This window comes from Passer domesticus, chromosome 3 (assembly GCF_036417665.1).
Source record: "Passer domesticus isolate bPasDom1 chromosome 3, bPasDom1.hap1, whole genome shotgun sequence".
NCBI lineage: Eukaryota > Metazoa > Chordata > Aves > Passeriformes > Passeridae > Passer > Passer domesticus.
In genome coordinates, this window is record NC_087476.1 from 94,865,630 (window position 1) to 94,883,080 (window position 17,451).

General features: G+C 37.4%; 1 protein-coding gene across 3 annotated transcripts in view; it reads left to right on the top strand.

Annotated features, from left to right (window-relative positions):
• The window catches only part of PRKCE (protein kinase C epsilon), a 285,873-nt gene that overhangs the window by 211,754 nt on the left and 56,668 nt on the right, over positions 1 to 17,451 (top strand). The gene's annotated exons all lie outside the window — the stretch shown is intronic.

The following is a 17,451-nucleotide window of genomic DNA, read 5'->3' on the forward strand; positions in this document are numbered from 1 at the left end:
AATCTCGTGTAGCAGACCTGAGGAGGTCTGAGATCCCTGTTTTGCTTGCTGTGAAGAGGCTGCTTTGAGGCCTTAGAAGGAGCAGGATGAAGAATAACACACTCCTGCAATCACCAGGTGGTGAATGGACCCTTAGTGATTTTTGCCAGACTGCCTTTAGGGCTCTCAAGGAAACCTTTGATATTAGACTTAGACTCTTTTTCTGGCAGGGTGGATTTAACTGAGGTTTGGTGGCTGGAAAAGAAGGGCATCTGCTTTCAGTCGCTTGTGGAGCATTATATTGTTGACACTTGGTTAAAATCAACAACTTTGCAGTTTTTGTGGTGTATGGATGTGGAGTTTGTGGAACTCAAACTTTAAAATGTTTAGTAAAAGCAGTTGTTTTGTCGCTATTGTCTTGGTAAGAGTAAGACTGCTGTCTCACCAATAATACAAAAAGTGCAAAAGAAGCTGATTATGTTCACTCTGATTACTTGGTAACTTACACTAAAGTGGAATTTCACCCTAGTGGTGCACTGATTTCAAAAATGAACTTGGAAAATGAAAAGTCTAAAAAAGGTTCTAGAGTTGTAGTAAATTGCTTTTTATTCTTTTAGCTAGAAAGGACATAAAAATGGTGCTTAAAATGATGTTGAAATAAAGGAATTATTTCCTGCTTAGAGTGCAAGGACCATCCTCATTCTGATGGCACCTTTGCTGCAAACATCATCTTGTGACTGGACTTGCCAGACAGAGAAGACTTTCCCTGCTGCTGTGCTCTTGAAGTACTTTTAAAATCTCTTCACATTCTGTAGAATTCTAGCATTAGTGCAACATGTAAAGCACTGCACACACCCTCAGAAAATGCACATCCCTAAGTGCTGTCTCTGCCCTTGCTCCCAGACTTGCTTCACACTCATAGTAGCATGACCAGAGTGATCGGACCAGAAAGCATTTTGAAGCTAGCAAAGCAAAATCATCCTAAAAATTAACTTGTTACATAGAAATGAAGGTGTTTTCCTAGCTAAGTAACAGCTAGAAATAGCTGTTTCTAGCAGCAAGGTAACAAATGTAGAGAGGGAAAAAAAGAAATAAAAAGCTTGAAGTTTTCCGTCTTACTCTGGCATTGTGTTTTTGTTTTACTTCCTGAATTCCAGCAGCTGAAATAATTTTTGTTGTTTTATTCCTGTAGATGTAGAAATATGTTTTGTTTGGCTTTGCAGTTAGAATGAAAAGAAAAACAAAAAAAGCCCACCTTATGTGGGTATGGAAGCATTTTTTGTGAGTCAGTGTCAACTTTTTTTCCATTGAACAATAAGAAGGTGAAGGTGATCCCATGTTAGAAAAGCAAAATGCATGTATTTTAAAAAACACTTCAAAAACAAAGGTGGGGTGTTTTTTGTTTTGGTTTGGTTTTGGTGATTTTCTTTTTGAAATTACTTTAGAATATTCTTATCATTTGCAGTTTCAAGTATTCTCTTAGGATAATCTTGTACAACCCTAATGTTTCAATACATAATATGAATCTATGTAAAATTCCTATTGACATAAATACCTCCACTTTGAAAGACTAATTGGTTTTGTTTGGTTTTGGGGTTGAGTTTTTTTTTTTGTAAACTGGATTTTCTGATATTTTTTTTTTTGGTTAGTTGGTTGGTTTTGGTTTGGGGTGGGGGGTTGTTTGTTCATTCAGTTTGCAGATTGAAATCAATCTATACCTATGTGTACATCCCTGGCTTTGTTCCTAGTATGCCAGTGTGATCAGAAAATATGTACAGGGAAAAGTGACAGTAAAAATATTAGGTCCCATTGTGCAGTTGAATCTATTCAAATTGTCACTTCAATCTGTGCAAAGCCTATAAATCCATCTGATTGGAGGCATGAAACAGTAATGAGTTTTATTCACAACATGATATTCTAAAAGGGATGGGTTGGTTTTTTTTATTATCCCACTACATTCTTGAAAGCACAGGCTTTTAATGAAAGCTTGTGCTTGATCAGTGGAGTTTTTTCACTATGTTTTTACATTTGATCTGAATTGTTGCACGTTAGCAGATGTCACAGTTCTTTGATAGATGGAAAGGGAGAGGCTTTGAAATTCTTTTATAGGGTTTGAAGGCTTATTACACACAACTCCTGTTAATTCTTTTCTTTTTAATATTTTCACACATTTGATATTAATTCATGAATTCTAAATGAAAAATGTTCAGAGCCTGACAGCCCAGAAACAAGGTAATCTTCAGGTTTTTTCCAGAATAAAGATGACCCTCAGGTTTTAGGCTGTCATTCTTCTTTCAAGCTGCTGCAATCATACTGTGAATCCTTCTTCAGATTCTATTAAAATAATTGTTTTATTAATGTAGTCACTCTTCAGGTACATTGCTGCCTTTGCTAGGATCATGATCATTTAAAAAATTCCATTTTCTGAATGTCTTTGTATGTGTATATAAATCACTTAATTTTTTTGCAACTTGTGAAAATAGAAAGTGTCCTGTCAAGTAAGTCTAGTCCATTTTGTTGCTACTGACACAATGCAATGAAAGAGGTTGTTCAGAGGGGGCATGTAAGTGCTGCTCTCTGCAGTTTATTCCCTTCATACTCCAGCAGCATCCAGAGTTGTAAAAGGATGTTAAAATGAGCTATACTATCTTATCCCTTTTAGTATCTGCTTAAGCATCTGTTGTCCATAAATGTTTCTAATTCATATTTGGAGTAGCTGGTACAGTCTGCCTCCACAGCTACAGCAGCCAACTCCTATGAAGAAACACTTTTTTTACCCATTTTACTGCTTAACAATATTCCACTTCTAATATTGCAGGATGTGATAAACAGCAGTTCCACATTCATCTCACCAACCGTGTGATGATTTTAATCTCACTCATATTGTTATACTCCTTTGTGCAGTGGACTTTCTACGCTAGGAGTCCTGAACACATTACTGCAACTTACCTTTAGAGTGAACTGGACTTTACATTATGCAAGTTTGCATTTAATTTCTTTGAGATTAATAAATAAAAAGTCATTTTGAGAGGACTTTAATTTTAGTATTTACTGAAATTGTTGAGCAGGGTATGTTTGTAAACTTCATGAACCACAGACAGGTTCTGAGGTTAATTTGTCCCATCTGTTTGTTTCATTCTCTGCTTGTAATGACACCAGATGGTTGAAATTTTGTGATGGTAGAAATAGCAAGGGTCTAGCATAAATTGAATGTTTCCACCTTGTAATTTCTCCCTCTTGTGATTTGAAGCATGCTATATCTTCTATTTAACCTGGAATTAAACTTTTCTGACTTGGATCCATTCTGTCATCTCTTTAAGTATTTTGCAAAAACATCTTTCCTTCTCGATATACAAAAGAAGTGGTACCACTTAAGCTATTTCAGTAAATGTCAAAATAGGAACTTTACTGCATTCATGCACATACACATTCCTTTTTCAGTTTATCTTATAGCGCAACACATTCTGCAAATTCCTGATGCACACATCTTTCTTTTTTATGGGCATTCTGCAGAGAAGTAAACTGCCAGGCTATTCTGTAATCATCTTTGATGTTGCAATAAATGCTGTGTTCTTTAAAGCTTTTTAACCTTTAACCAGCTAAAGAACAAATCAAAGAAGCAGTTTTCTAGATAATTTAAAAAGACTATAGACACAGTAGATAAGTTGAAGTCTTGTGTTTGCTGTGTATCAAAAGACTCCCTCCAAAGGAAGATAGATATTCATTGAGCAGCTAGCAAACTTAACTCAATTTGGAGACTTCATCAATAAAATAAATGTATATTCAAAAGGTGCAATTATTTCCATGTGTTTACAGGACTGGTGTTTTCTGTTAACCATGCTTCAGTGTGCACTGGAGTTGCCTGGTGAGTGTATACAACCCAAAACCTCAATACGTACACTGATCCAAGCAGCAGGTGCAAATCTGATCTCACAAAAGCTTTGCCCAAATCAGAGGTCAGTGGCTCTTGGGGATGTCCTCATGGCATCCCTTACTGTGTGTGTCCCTGCTCTTTGCTGCACGGGAAACTTGCTGATCCCTTTAAAAGCTCTGAACATTTTACTGAGACTTAGGGGGAGATCAGCCCTACCCAGTGCAGACCAAAGTTCTCGTCTGTAACCTCAAAGGGAGTTACCATCTACACAGCACTCTATCTGTCTGTGCCAGAAGCAGTTTGGCTAGTGATGAAGTCATGCAAGGGACCACCTGTGCTACAGAGAGAAAATCTTCTTGTACTTGAAATTCCTGGGCATCACATTGTGCCAACATTAATTGTCTTCTTTTGAGTGTATAATTTTAATCACCATTGGTTTAAATCTGTTCATGCCTTTGGAAATAGGTACAGACTGTCAGTGAGAGTAAGAGCTAGCCCGAGCAGTGGGGGCTGAGTGTGGCACAGGCCACTCTCACCAGCTAATGCAGACCTAGCTACAGGGTCCAGATGTGACAAGCAGAGCTGTCTGTTGGTCAGGGTGTCCAGTGACAGCCCCCAGCAGGGTGGGGGGAATAAAACAGGGCCAGGGTTCACTTGAGAGCTAGGGCCAGAGGCGCACAGCTGTAGTCCTGGGCTGGTTCAAAATGCAGTGTTAAAGGGATGTCCCTCCCCAGGGAAGATTTGATACGGCCACTGGGGCCTGGCACCCTGAGCACCCTGAACTCTATCATTAGCAATTCTGTAAGTGCAAGAAGGACAGAAATGCTACATTGGAGGCTGCAGAAGATGCCAGAGCTCAGCTTAGCTGAGGGTCCTTTATCGAGGTACTCTGTCAATGTCCTCATCTCTTTGTATCAGTTCATGTGGTAGCACTCTATATTTCAGTCTCTTACTATTTTCTGGATTAATAGGAGAAGCTGTCCATATATTAGTTGTTTTGAAGTAGACAGATCTATTTGAAGTTGCATTAATCATGTTTAATGTTAACTTTGTTCGTTTTTATTCACTGTCATAATTTCATTCTCCCTTTTTGTTGTGTGGTGTTCTCCTACATGAGATCAAATCAGAGCATGAAACACTGAGTCTCTGGGTGGAATAGTGATGTGTACAAGAGGCACAGGAGAGAGCATATGAAGGTTAAGTTTCCCTCTCTGACAGCTGCTCTCTAGCAGAGCAGGTTATCTGGTTTCTGCTTAGCAACAGAGACTGTGCAGGGATTTGCTCAGACCATTTACCCAGGTCAGAAGCTCTGTCTGTGAGCTGCTCTTCATACTGACCTCCATCTCCCTATGACAAGGGAATTTTCATGTTGTCATGTTTCCACAGCATGGTTTCACGAAGAGCACTGAAAAATTTGAGAAGCAATGATATATTATCATTATTTAATGAACTTTCTGTTAACAGTTACCTAGGACAGCCTAGGAATAAAAAAGGTGATGCATGAGCAGACAAGGAGAGGATAGTTTTGTGTCTGGCCTTGCACTATAGCCATGAAGTTAGGAACTTTTAGTCTCTCTCTTCCTAAATGGACTGATTCAATGACAGCTTTGTGTTATCCTGTCTCCACAAAGGTTGCACTTGCCAAAGTATGGATGAGTATCTCTTTTCCATTGCTGCAGTCAGTGCTCAGTGGGAAGCAAGCTGGGCATTTGCAGAAAGTCAGGTATAACATGCAGCCCCTGGAGCTTAGTAGAGGAAGTTGGTTCCTGAGGCTTCATCAGTGGCTCCAGTATTCAGCAAAGGCTGCAGCTCACTCAGTTTACCCTGCAATCACTTTTTCTAATGTTTCTTTGTCTGTTTGCCATGCTATTTCTCCCTGTACATCCTAATTCTATCCCTTCTTGGCATATACCAGGTACTGGTGCAGAGAAGTTTTCAGTCTGTATTACTAAGTGCAGTATCAGCAGAAAGTTGGTCTTCCATTTGGTCTTGTTATAGCATTTTATGAAATTAGTAATAATATATGTTTGAGATGAATTTTTTAAAATATGTCCAGTGTAAAGAATTGAGCTTGAGTTTGAGCAAATAAGCATCAGCATGATAATGTGCCTGTCAGATTACTATGAGTCAACACCTGTAAGAAAAGAGGGGTTGTGAATAAAAATCTGGAATTAGACATGGATGTTTCTGAATGGAAACATCTCTTAATTTACATCAGAAAAGCAACACCTTTATTTTGGCTGTCATAATTATTTTGTTTTGGCTCAGCCAAGTTCCCAAAAAGAAAGTCTCTTTGGTAAAAACAGCAAAAACAAGCTCTGATGAGTTTTTTGTATGAGCAGAGACATAGTTACTCAATGCTAATGTCTCGTTTTAAGGAACTTTAAATCCTCAGGAAGGTTTTGTTAGTACAAATGCAACTACTTTTTCTATTTGGAACATCATGTTCAAGTAAGCTTTAGACTTTTAGTTATTTCTGGCACCCAGGGCATAGTTTGTGAACTGATATGACAGTATCTCATATAAATTTTCCATCTGGATGATCACAGTGCAATACAAGTTTCTTGCTGTGTTGTCAAGCTAGAACCAACTGTTGTCACTGGCTGACCTTCGTTTTTAAGAACGTGGGAACATTGCTGAAACACTTCACATAATACAGAAGAGCTGTTTCTCTGTACTGAGTATCTTTATGTTGCTAAAGACTTCATTCATCTTCTTTTGAAAGGAGCACAGGATTCCCTGGCCTCCCCCATCACAAACTTTGTAAAAGTGTAAGTCAATTTCTTAACACTTAATCTCACAAAGGGTGTGTAGGAGTCACTGGCCTGGTCTAATGTACAAAACTTAGAAAATCGAGTCCTAAAGCAAGGCCAGAGAATGTGTTATTGTGCTCTGACTTGTGTAAAATTGCTGAATACAAAATATGGTATTCTTCTAGGTGCATCAGTGAATAATCATGGGATTTTTTTCATTAGTGCAAAGTGATTGTTGTAAGAGTAAGGCAGTATGAGGAACATGCAATGGAGCACTCTGATGGAAACATTAGTTAGTAGTGAATTATACAGACTGTGAAATTATCAAAATAAGGAGCTCATACTGTGAAATCACTAAAAGTCCTCTCTTTAATGCTCACACTTAGTTTTCCTAGTTTCATTTGGTTACTCTTGTCCAGGAAAGAAAAATGTTTTCTGGAGAAAGTACCAGCCTTTTCACCGTTGCTTTTTTTTTTTACTTAGGTAGAAATAACAATTTTAAAACTGTAAAGAATATCTGGTAGCAAATGTGTGTAACACATTCCATCATAAATGTAATATCTAGGTAGTATGTAAAGAACCTGGCCCTGCTGCAGCACGATATTTCCAACACTCATTCCCACATTACAGGGAAAGAAGTTTGAAAGCTGTTGGAGAATTCTGGTTTACTCCTTTCTTAAAAAATGCACTGGTGTTCATATCAAGCTTCTGTTGGGCAAGTTAACTTACAGCATAACATAACAAATGTTTAAATAACTTTTTGCACCTGTGTGCTTTGCCTTCTTTCCCTCTGCATTGTCCAATACTCTGTTCATGGGCAAGTAGAATTCTGAGCTGGGAAAAGGAGCAGGTTTTCGCAGCGGTAAATTCTGTAATGCAAGAAAACTCTTCGAAAAACTCTTCTTTCACAGTCTGGTGCAATGGCAGGAATTTGTTCTTGCATTCTGTACATTTATGCTTTCTTTTCTAACAAATTCTGGAAATTCAAACTGAAAAACTTCAATAGAAAATGTGCTCATGTATTTCTTCCGTAGTCTGCCCATTTTGGTTCAGTATGCCTGGTCCTGTGACTAGAAGTAATTTCTAAATAGATAACTTTTGATAGCTTGTATACAAGTAACTCATTGCTAAAGTCATTGTAGATTTCTCCAGCTTCACAACTGGCAGTTGCATAGATCTGAGAAGACAACTTCTGCCTTTCAGTCAGCTGATTGCATTCCTAGAAACAAAGAGCACTGTTGCCAGTGTATCATTACTGTGATACAAGAACTTGCCCACTCAGCTGATTACTTCTGGTTGGGTTTTTTGGTTTTTGGAGTTTTTTTGGTTTTTTTTTTTTTTTTTTTTTTTTTTTTTTTTTTTTTTTTTTTTTTTGCAATGCTGGATAATTTCAGTGAAACTCATTTCCAGATGAGTATTTTGTCCTGTCACTTTCATTATCTTCTTTAACTGGGTTCCTTTTTCTTCTGATATCACTGCTGCTGGACCAACTGGCTGCCTTCCCGAGTGTTCCCTGTTAGTTTTGTAGCAGCTGATATGTTTCCCTGTGTGCTCAAAGACATAAACTAGATGCCCAAACAGTGTAAAAAACCAGGAATTGCAAAGACAAGGAAGGTACCAGAGCCACCCTAGGAGCTGAGGAGACACCTAGGACATGTGCCATATCTAAGCTCTTTGGTAGAATATAAGCAGGTTAAAAGTTCTCCTTAAAAATGTTGAGGTGGCTTCAAAAACTTTATAGTTAGTTCTGTTTGGAAGACAGTATTTCTATTTTTTCCTATAAGAATCAGAACAAAGGAATATTAGTAGCTGCCTGCACATTGTAACATTTTCTGCATAATGACATTTTACAGGCTTGATATAATTTTCTGCCATGTGCATCAGGCCATTAAATGAGAGGTCTTTAAAATTATCTCACCAGAACAGTTCTTTTTTCCTAAACAACACCAAAAGAAGATGAGATCAAAGAATTTCATAAAAGGCACTTTTCACAGCTTATCTGTCATCAAATGAAGGTATTAGGAAAATGGCCTGAGAAGCTTTTCCTACTTGATACCCCTTTTGAAGTGACTAAAACTACAAAACATGCCATTTCTGCAGAGGATTCCAGTTGTGTTTCTCCCTTATATGAGAGGAAGGGCACAAGAACCGTATTACAGCAGCTGGGACCCTTCTGGGGTCCTTGCTCTTGGAGCTTCCTTGGGTTTTCAGGGGCAGGCAGGGAGCAGGGTTGGTACCCAGAGATTGCCCCTCCCTGAGCTGACTGCTGAGCTCAAAACTACCAGCCTGTGACTAGGGTTTGCCCCAGCTCCCAGAAAAATCCAGTGACACCACAACACATATCCATCCAGGATAATTTGGGCTTGAAGATCTTTCCAAATTTACAAGTCTTTTCCTTCATCTCTAAGGTTAGAAGGTACAGGATTGAACTGATGAATGCAAATGGATGCAAATGGACATAATTTGTTCAGCATTTTCATTTCATGCCCTTATCTAATAAATTCCACATATTACAGTATTAAAAATTAAATCCTGATCTCAACCCCTATTGAGCAAAAGAGAGTCTCACCACTAAGCTCTGTAGGTACTGTGTCAGAAAAGGTACTGTGAGGTTGTAGGTGTCACATAGAAAACATTCACTTGGAGAGAAGGTATAATATCCATCAAGTGACCAAGAAGAACAAAAACCAAAATTGGAATTGTTAACTTAAAGGAGGAAGGAAGTAAAAAATTGAACATTTTTGTTCTCACATTTTAGGTTCTTAATATGAAATTGTATCTATTTGAGCAACTCAGAGCTAGAATTTTATGTCATATTCTCAGTGAGTAAAATGGGAGCTCTATGGAAGAAAGCAGGCTGACCACTCTCCACCTGCTGTTTCTGTGCTACATTGAATTACTCTAAATTTCATCTTTTTTAGAAAATGGGATGAATTAAAATTTGGATTTTTTTTTTTTACTAGACCTACTATGAGCCTGATACACCAGCTAATCCAATGCATAGTAAATTTGATCCACATAGTAATATGACAAAATTCATTATCTGGAGAAAAATTAAGAAGACTGTGTTCAAGATCAGGTGTTCATAAATTGCACAGGAAAAAGGTCTGTGTGAGGGAGGTAATGTTCATCTGTGATTCTCAGCTATATATGATTGCTGGTTGCAGAGTCTAGGGTATCGATTTTTTTTTCAGAACCCTGCTTTCTCATATTCCAGCATTTATGGTACAGTTGAAGACCTGTACATTTCAAACGTGATGCCAATGTCAGTGAATTTTCCTTGCCATAGTAATGTGGGATTAGAGTCTTTCAATATTTGAAACATTCAACTAAACTTTTCTCTTATTAGTGCTGGGGTGATAAACAAAAGGCACATTTTTTCATTCTCAATGAATTCAGGACAGGCTGGCTTCTCTCACTTTGGATAGTTTTAGAGTGTTGCTGAATATGTCTTTGGAACTGCCATAAACAAAATTTTCTTCTTGAGTCCTGGTCTTGGTAAAATGTAATGGTCCCTTGAACTTTTTGCAAAGAATAGGTGAGGTCCTGGATAACATTTCCTGCTTGTTACTTCCATGGTTTTGTGACCTTCTGCTTGCACATAGTAAGTCCCTCACCCAAGCCAGCCAATTTGTCTCAAGATACTTAACACTAGCCATGTTTCCCTTGTTGAATAGTACAATGGGATGTGTTATGGGCATGAAAAACATGTTAAGTGCCCCATTTTCTTCCAGTATCCATGGATATTCCATAAGAAGACAACATAAATCTCCCATGACAAAAGTGAATGTACCAGGACTGCTTTATGGCATACAGAGATCTCAGACAAACATCTTGCTTAAAAACCCCTTTCCAGCAACTCACATTATAGCTGAGTAAATGCTGCAAGGCAGGTCTTTAAAGTAATACACTGTAAAGGATTTGAGAATCTCAAATCCTTTGAGTACAGATTCTGAAAGCACTGTTTCAAAGCTAATTGCATTTGATTTGTAGCTTTCTCTGGCCATACACATGGTATGCTGTGATACAGAGGGATTTTTGAGTGTCTCAAAACAGTCCAGCTATTCTTGAAACCATTCTCAAGGCTTTAGAAGTGGTTTTTCTCCCACAGGCTCTTGACTAGCATAATTCTGAGGTCTCTACAAACAGAATAGAAATATTCTGCTGTCAGTTTTGTAAAATCAAGAAAAACCAGTAACCAGTTCTTTCTATAAAAAACAAAGGTGGAAGGCACAGAATTTTTTCTCTAAAGGTATTATATCACTTCCAGCAGTGTTAGGATTTGATACTTTGAGAAAGGTTAGAGTATGAAGTAATACAAATGATTTGCAACAGTGAAAAAGCTCCCAGTGATATCTTCTGCAAGTACTGAAACAGACTGCCAGAGGAGGTGAAGGAGTGCTTATCAGTGGTGATTTTTAAGAGAAGGTCAGTTTATTTTCAGTAACTGATACAATTTTTGACCTGTGAGGCCGAGTATGTTCAAGGAATATCATTAACTACTGGCTTTTGCTGGTGACAAGGGGACTGAGAAGAGAGCAGGGCATTTCTGGCAGAAATGAGACTCCACTGCAGTGGAATGCAGACAAACCCATTTGCCCTCTGGCAGAGCAGATTAGCAGAGGCTCCTGCTTCTAGGTCTTTGTGGGCCAAATTGAGTCCATTCAGCAGGGCTGTTCAGGTTCACAGTTTTAGATCTGTCAAAGGCCAGAGACTGCCTTGCAGCATTCAAAAGGTTAGCTCCCCTTAGGTTAGGTACAGCTGATCCTGCCTGTCAGTGGGATAAACTAGATGACCTTGCAAGACTTCCTTATCCAGTTTTGCGTAGTTCTCTGATTCTCTCTGGTTTATGTTTTAGCTTCAAGGCAATTCTTTCAAGGACCAAAAAAATGATTTGGAATTACTGGGTAAACCTGAGTAAAACTGATCAACCAAGCCCTAACTATAATAGTACTCATCAGCTTGAGAGAAATTTGGAGTGTGGAATTTTGGCTGACAAAACAATCCTCTAATACAAAATGTGAACATGTGCATTTTGTGCTAAGTGAAAGATGCAGACATCTCATGTGAAATTTAAGATAGCAATTCCTATGTACAGGTCATTTATTCCAAGAAAGATGGGATTCGTAGAAATTGTTCCCTTCTTTGGAACTCCTTGAAAGCCCTGGTACAAAACAGGAAAAACAACACAATTAGCTCCGAGTATAAACACTGAAATCAGAGACAGATAACATGTCATAGTGTCCTGTTGGAGATTGTTTCTGTGAACTTCAAAAAGGAATCACAAGAACAGGAGAGAGCTTCTTGTTGTTTTCTTTAGTGTTGTACCTGTTTTTTCTCTTGGATTTATATTTGCTCCTCCTAATGCTGAGATTGTAGAAAATGAATCTGCCATCCTGGTTAGTCTTTGTCTCAGGGTGGTGAAGGTTTGCACATAGTTTTGTGTACAGTATGCCTGTGCAATTTCCATCAGAAGCAGGAAATGTTTATTTAAGTTCGGAGGGGTGGGACAGTTGCTGTAGTTTTAGGTAATTTTAAACAAGCTGTTTGAGCATCCTGTTTAAATAGAGTTAAGTAATCACAGTTTTGTATTAGTTGGAGAAGAATTTCATACATGCAAGACATGAATAAAATATCATCTTACCAAGCATACCAAGGTGATATATTTACCTGACTTCTTGAGCAATAAAAGTTGTGTGTTTATCTTTTGTTTTGCAACAAGTTTAGTGGCTAAATATATTCCCTTATGTAACAGTACTCTACTAGAATGTGAACTATTTTACATTTACATTGACCTGTATTTGATACACATATTAGTTTCCTTGATATTTTCAGGGGCCTCTGAAGAAATCTATTTCAAATGCAACTTTCTGGAATTGGGAGAAAAATCTGTATTCATACAAAGAACTTTGTTTAGGGAACTAGTGAGAATCAGGAAGAATTTATTCACAGCCAATTGTATGAAAACATAAATGAAGGAAAAAATGGTTGTTGGAGTAGGCTGCTAGGATTTATCGATTGTGAATTTTGGACATGAGTCCATGTTTACTACCTTTTCTGCATGATTTTAAGTATTATAAAAGTTGAACTGGGAAACAAAAAACAGTAGTGAAAAGATTTGTTCTCAGACTTGTGCCATGGATGCACATCTCAGTTTTGAAACTGGGAGACAAATTGCATGATTTATTTTTGTTTTGTGATGTTTCAGTAATAGGCTGAAATAGTGTTGAGCTGGATATTGGGTCCCCCAGCTGTTAGAACTCATTTGAAAGCGGAAAAAAAAGTTTGTATTCTTCAGATTGAAGTGATAATTGTACATGGTTTTATGTCTATCAATGAATTGTCTTTAGACTGCAATTTAATGTTAATGAGATTTTAATTGGAAAACAAACAAAGGACAGACGGGTTAATGACTGATAACAAATTTTTTAAAGTCTTTTAAGATCTGCACAATAATTAATGTAAACAATACATCAAAGTCTTTCCATGTCTAACCTTTCATACAGGGTTTACGTAGAAGTTTGTTCCTTAACAATGGTATTATTCCACATCTAAACAACTAATAGACTGTATAGTGTCATCTCTTAAATCAGAACTGATTGGCAAGATTATATGGTCTTACTAGTAGGAAGACCTTGGTCATTAATCACACCTCCACAAAGAGGAACTGGATTGAATCTGTTATATCCTTAGATTTTATTGCCATTGATGTTTCTAGAAAACTCCCCTCCTTTTCACAAATTAAAACATGTACAATATTCCAAAAGAAAAAAGGTAGAACCTCTGTCCAGTGAAACTCATAACATCTAAACCTGAGCAAATATAGAGTGGCAGGAGTGCACATAATACATAGTCAGATATAAACAAAAAATATATATATAAAAATAAAACTAAAAATCAGAAAATGCCAATAATCACAATAAAACATGAAGTATTAGAAGGATTTACAGTACAGCAGGGGATGGCTATTTTGAATGTCAAGAAATGAAAAATTAAATTTTGACAAAATTAAAGCAGTGAAATGAGAGATGAAACAAGATTTCCAGTTAAACTAGTAAGTGTACTTCGCCATTTAGTGATAAGGACAAAGACTAGAAAAAAGGTTGTTTTTTGGGGTCCATTTTTGATGGCACCAAGCATGAAAGAGACTCTCAATAAGAAAGTTGAGAGGTAAGTCTCGAATCATAGAGATATTAAGGCAGCCATTGTGCATTCCAGTGTAAGAGTTACATTTATGGTCAGAAAACATATTCTGAGAGAATACTGTGGAAATACAAAGTTAAACATACTTTTTTTTTTATTTTTAACTTCTAGCCTGTTTATTTCACATCCAGTTTTCTTTTAAAATGTCTTATTCATGCGCTGTTCTCTGCTTTTGTTTCCATTTGTTATTTTAAGTGTTCTCATTCAACCATATCTTTTGAGAAATTCAAGGAAAAGCAGTTTGATTAAGGGCTAAAATAAACCCTGAAAAAGAATCAAATTACTTCAGAAAACATATTAGTTTACTTCAAAAAACATATTAGCTTACTTTGCAGTACTTTTTCTGCTTTATAGGTGCCAAGAGGGGATTAATCTGCAATGTCTTTGTTTGTGATTTTGCCTTTTATTTTAGTTTATCTAATTAAAGAGTTCCCAGGACTGCTTTACATTTATCTTATTCATCAAAACATACTTCCCAAACGTTATTATAACAAAGTTCAAAAATAATGCAGTCCAAACCAAACCCATTCCATTTGCTCTTGGAACTCAACTGATAATAAAGTCATACCTTGTGTCACATTTTTAACTGAGTAAACACTGCATTGCCCCTTAATGTATAATTCTTAGGGTTGTTCACTTTATATTCTCATACTTCAATGTCTGAATAACTCCTGGTGGTACATATGATCAGGAATAATACAGTTCTTTCACTACTAGTGGGAGGATTTCATCCTCTCTGCATTGAACTCAAAGGTCTCATTGGGTCATTCTGTGTGTGTGCTTGCATTATGACAGAAAGGAAGGAGTCAGAGGGTTGGGAACCAGTATTTTAAACACTAACCTTTGATGAAAGATATGGAAAAAAGTTTGAGTGCAAAAATCAAAATAGTGTGTCTATTTTTGTTGAGGCTGTGGAAATAAAAAAAAATGGACTTGTTAGTCTCAGCTTCTATTCATGAAATATTCTCTCTTCTCTTGAATCTTCTTTTCAAGTAAATCTGAGTCTCAGCTGATCACATCATTGTCCTGACTAATGAGAAAGACCAGAGAGTGCTTTTAAGAAAGTAGTTTCCATAGAGACTGAATATATTTCATCAAAAGAAGATGATACCTCCTAATGTTGAAATTCTAGTCTGCTGTGCTTGGGCATGTTGTGCATCTTACTGTTTACTCCATGCTAGTGGACTTTCTCAGACTCACTGTAAACAGAGAACAGAATTTTCAAACTATTTTTTTGTGAATTCTCAGTAGGAAACTGAAATGTTTACTGAGGAAAGCTGGGAAAGTAACTTGAAATATAGATTTGTTGTAGAAAAATTCAATAGCAGAACAAATTAAATTACTGAGCTGTTAAATGTGCTTTTAGTAGGTATACTTTTGATGAGATTTTCGAGTAAGCTGCAGAATATGTCAGAAATACCCTTTCAAATAAGAATGGGATGTGCACAAAAAGGATGATATAAAAGAGAGAAATGATTGATAGGTATCAGTGTCCAGTTCAGAGAATATTGCTAAACCTTTTCTTCAGACTGTCTGATGACAAGATACCCTCTAAAGAGTCCACATTAAATTTTCAGTTAGCTTAACTGTTAGTGACCTAAAAAAGACTGGACTACAATAAAAGAACTTGAAGCTTTAACTAAACATAATTTCTGACATTAATAGTCAGCAATTAGGCATTTTGTGAATGTCACAAAAAGCATTTAGATCAAACACAGAGTATTTAATACACGAAAAAAACAGTCTATCCTGACATGTTAGGAAATGGCTTTCATCTATACAATTGTGTAAATCAGTCTTTTTCTGGTGATATCACTACTGGGAGCTGCAGTTCCCAGCTCACTGATAAGTTGAAGATCACCATTCGGGAGTCCCATCTGTAAAAGGCACAGCACCATCACTTCACATCAGTAATGGTTTTTTTCTACCTGTTGTAGATGCAGCAAAATGGTAGCAACGTTGGGAATGAGTATGGCTGCTCAGGAGAATGGCAATTGCAGCTTTGTTTTCCTTGTTGGTCCTACTCAAGTCCAGACTGTTGACTTTAGAAAGGTTAAAATAGCAGTGTGAAGCAGTTCAATTTCAGCAAGTGTTAGGAGAAGATACTAACAAGTGTTAGCCATGCTCTCCTCAACCTGCAGTCCAATGGAGTTTGGGCTTGAAACACTGAACTGAATCCATGTGAAATAATCTTAGGGAAAGACCTGCAAAGGGACACTTGGAAATGCTCTTCAGAGATACTCATTCCGTGGTGCAGCAGTGAGAAGCCTAACAAAGGACAATGCTCATATCTTCTCCGTAGGGCTGTTGTATCCTCTTACATTATGCTCCAGTAGCAGTACAGCTGTGCTTTTGACTGACTTCACAAACCTGACTCTATTGGTGTTATCCTTAAGCTTTAGCTTCTGAAACCCTAACACCATCTGAGAACTACCATATTTTCTTTTAAAAGCAATTCTTACTGGTTCCAAAGATAAATCAGACAGCACAAGGACCCTTATTTTGCTTAAAGAAGCAGAGGGTGGTAGTTAAACCCTACACAAATGTCAGAAGGTCTGCACTATGATTTTGAACATATCTGCAGTACTGAGCATTACAGAAAGAGCAAAGACCTGGCTCTGAGTCCATGCTCTTTTGAGTGTATGATGCAGCCAGAAGTTTTGATGCTATTCTTCAGGATGTTTTCCTTCCTAGGGAATGATAACAAAAATGTTAGAAAATGTACCAAAGTCATTAGAAACGTTTTAGCAAGGGTGCCGGTTCACCTGGCTTTCCAAATTTCATCCAGTCCGGCAGTTTCTGTGTTCCCAAGATACAGGAGGAAAGGCACAAAGTTTTTTTCTGCATCCTCTTTCTGTAATCAGCAAAAAGTCAGACAAACATTTCTAGCCTCCTCCAGGAAGCATCCCTGATAAGTGTAACATTTAGGCACTTAATGACCAGCATTAATGCGCACACTGAAGTTCAAGGGTATTTTTAAGTGCTGTGCTCTGAGTCTGAGTTGTAGAGTAGATGATTAAAGACAAATTACAAACATTTATGAATTTCTGGATTCATACATATAAACTATGTAATCTGCAGGCTTGGATTCACTTGGGGGAGGTTAATTAACTTCGATCTTCTGTTGTTTTTGCTTGTCCAAAGCAGTGTCACATCTTGTCTCTTCGTCTTCAACCCAGCACATGAGACACTAGGAACTAGAGCCAAACTGCAGTGTGACATCAGAGCTGAAGAAGGGTGAAGGCCCAGGTGCTCACACACCTGCAAATCATCACCAGGGAAAGAAATGTCTTGTCATGTCACTTCAGGATTACCTCCACCTCCAACTAAACTCATGTGCATATAGATAATTGGCAGTAAGGAAATAAAGAATGTGGTGTAGGCATTCACTAAGGTTGGACAGGCAAGAAGTTGAAGATTCAGAGGTATTAGTACAGACTGGGGAAAAAAAAAGAAAATTTGTAAGAAACACTTTAAAAAATTTATCTAAATTATAGCAAGTAGATGTGTGTCATTTCTTTCTTTATGCCTTCACCTGCATTGCTAGTTTAGATAATAAATGGTTCAAGATGCCAAGCACATGTTTAGTTTGCTGATATTTTCATTTCTGACTGTTTCAACCTGTGCTGAACTTTTGAGTTA